Here is a 3,416-nt window from a genome sequence, read left to right as displayed (position 1 = left end):
CCATTTAACAAGAATTGAACATCAAATTTGATTGTAAAAGAAAATAGAATTTTTAAAAAAAATTACATTCCTAATATGAATGCATGAAACATCTTGATAAGACATGATATAGTGGTACAAATAAAAGAAAATAATGTAGACATAATTACCATCATTGAGACAGAATGGCAAAGGAGGAGTGGTACCGGAGTGTGAAGGATGACATATAGTCATTGGAAAGTATCTGATTTCAGGGTAGTGAAATGGTATCATAATAGATGGAAATTAAGGATAACAGGAGTCAGAATACACTGGCGGGAGTGGTTTGAATGCCCTCTAATAGTTGGGATGTTTTACCAAGCATTAAACATGAAATTATTAAAGCTTGTAACAAAGATCACAATTGTGGGGGAGTTTAATGTTCAAATAGACCAGGATAATCAAGTTGTGAAGAGTACTCTAGAAGATACATTTGTAGAATATTTTCATGGAAGTTTTTTGGATTGTGGAACTGACTACTGATAAAGTTCTGGACCTGGTATCATCTAGAATCATAGAATCCCCTACAGTGTGTGTGTGTGTGTGGGGGGGGGGGGGGTGGGGAGGGAGGGGAGGGGGAGAGGGAGAGAGAGGAGAATGGGCTGCCAGAGGAAGTGGTAGAGGCTAGTACAATTGCAACAATTAAAAGGTATATGGATAGGTATATGAATAGGAAGGGTTTAGTGGTGTATGGGCCGGGTAATGGCAGGTGGGACTAGATTGGGGTGGGATATCTGGTCAACATGGACGAGTTGGACCGAAGGGTCTGTTTCCATACTGTATATCTTTGACTCTATGTGGAAACAGGCCATTTGGCCCAACAAGTCCACACCAACTCTCCAAAGGCTATCATGTAATGAAGTAAGATTCGTTAGTAGTTTGTAGAGGATCCTCTGGGAGAAAAATAATAATCATTTTGAATTTCATGTCAAGGTTTGAAAATGATGTGCTCCAACACAAACAGCAATCAAATTTAAAGCCACCAATTTGCTGAATGGCACAATAAATGATCAATTCTAAAATGTATGTTAGTTGTATATTTTCAATCACATTAATGGATTTGTCTCCAAATGAATAATGCATGCTGTTACAATGTGTTTTTGATATTTGTGTGTTGGGAAGAGATTCTCTGGAGCTGGGAGTGCTTATGTTTCTTCATTGTCTTCTATGTGAGGCTTCCTAGATTCTGCTCTTTAGATTTGTGAGACAACAACTTTGTTATGTCGTTTCTCTTCCCAGTAAGTGATTTCTCTACCTTGTAGTCTGCTTGAGCTACGCACTCATTGGTTTCAGGACCAGTGATTATGTAGCAAAATGTGCCCACCCCCCCCCCCCCCCCCCCCGGCTACTGATCAGGCACAGAAAGAACCTGTTCAGAATAATCTGTCTACTTTTAACACCACACTTCTGTCTGAGTTATGAAGTTTAAGCATTGCCCAAAAAGGGATGGAAAAGTAATGTTTTTTATCTTGCGGTCATTGGGATTGAAAGAGAAGAAAACCAGTATTAGAAAGGGAGCACCAACTCTATACCAGCTGAGAAAAGAAGTGCTGATTGGTTGATGTGGAGATGCAGTGGGAACTGTTAGTTGTCTTTTTTATGCTTTGTAATCAACCTGTTTAGAGATGTTATTACACACTTCTGGAGCAGATGGGACTTGAGTCCAGATGTCCTCGCTCAGAGATATGGGCACAACAACTGTGTTAATGGTTCTAGTTCAAACTAGGCAATTTGCCTCTGGTCAGGTTATTGCGGGGTTGCAGCAGGAATTGACTATCTTAAGAGCCCTTTTCTCATTTGAAAAGGTGCAATGAGTAGGCATATTCAGTTGAATTTATCCTCCATAAGTGAAATCTTCTACAATGGGCATGTATCATTGGTAAGAAATTCATCTGACCAGATGTTTTCAAGTGTTTTGCTGTTTTGTGTAAATATATTAAAATATATGAAATAAACTTTTTAAAAAAACTTGCAGATGCTGGAATCCAAAGTAGATGAGGATCATCGGAAGGTGGAGAAGTAACATTTCTGGTGTAACCCTTCAGGGGTCCTGAGGAAGGGTTACACTTGAAATGTTGACTTCACTTCCTGATGCTGCCTGGCTTGCTGTGTTCTTCCAGCCTCCTGCTTGTCTACCTAGTGATGTAATAAAGGTATTCACATATGTGTAGCTATCAGGGCGAATTGAGATTGCAAAAGTTGCCTTTACTTTTCACTGATCAAGAAATTGGACGAGTTTTTTTCTTGTTCTTTTGGTCTGGTGGAAATACCACTAGAGGGAGTACCTTGAGCTAAATACAGCACTGAGTAATTGACGGTGAGGATTCAGTACCATGAAAACTGTTAATAGACTTTGCACATTCCAGCAGCTGTGAAATGACATATAAACGTCATTACTTAAGCGAGTATTTATAAACTGGTCAAAATCTTAATCAGTTTCACATTCAATTGATATTTAATTGAATAATTATATCTGGTGCAGTGCTGACCTATGACTCATTGGAGAGACACCATTTTAGGACAAGGCTGTCTTATATATGAATTTGGCCTTTTCAAAATAGTAGGAGTAATGGGAGGGAGGGGGGTGGTGTTGGAGGGGAGAGAAGAGGCGTTAGTGCTTATTCACAACATGTGAGTATATGGAAATCTATTGAATGGAAAACACACGGGACTGTTTAAGTTTAAATATCTCAATCATCTTTTACATTCACTAACTGTAGGCATTACAAAGATGGACATAAATATTTATCACCCAGCCCACTAAGATGTTTTAAGGTTTTGTGACTTAATATGTGGTTCATTTGTGACAAATTGATGTGACAAGATATGATATAGTTAGGAAAATACCCACGCCCTATTACCTTCTACTGCCCAATAGTCTATAAAAACCACCAATTCGGCTGGGACAATACATCTACCCTGGGACAAGCTAAGCAAAGACATGCCAGAGAATTCCTAGAGGCCTGGCACTCCAACCACAACACCATGAACAAACACAGATCTAGATACCCTCTATCAACCCCTCAGAAAATGAACAGGAAATGGCATCACCAGGTACCCCATCCAGGACAAACATATAAATATGCAGGAAAGATAACAGTTTTGCTTCACTTGGAGGTCATTACTGATGATGTTACCTAGCCAGCTAATGAAACGTCTGGATATCAAACCTACAGCTCAGCGAGCAAAGCTACACCCTAAACCTCAATCTGAGCTACAAACCTTGCAGTCTGTAAAATGTAATTTAACTAGCAACATATTCAACAGCCTCTGCAGTCAAGAATTACAACACTAACAATCCTTTTAAAGAAGATATTTCTTCTCATCTCCATCTTAAATGTTTCCTTTTCTCAAGTTAGTGTTCCCGTGTCCTAAGTGAAAGTCTCTTAACATCACCC

This window comes from Hemiscyllium ocellatum, chromosome 42 (assembly GCF_020745735.1).
Source record: "Hemiscyllium ocellatum isolate sHemOce1 chromosome 42, sHemOce1.pat.X.cur, whole genome shotgun sequence".
NCBI classification, from domain to species: Eukaryota; Metazoa; Chordata; class Chondrichthyes; order Orectolobiformes; family Hemiscylliidae; genus Hemiscyllium; species Hemiscyllium ocellatum.
The sequence above is the reverse complement of the archived record's forward strand: the minus strand, read 5'-3'. Positions refer to the sequence as shown.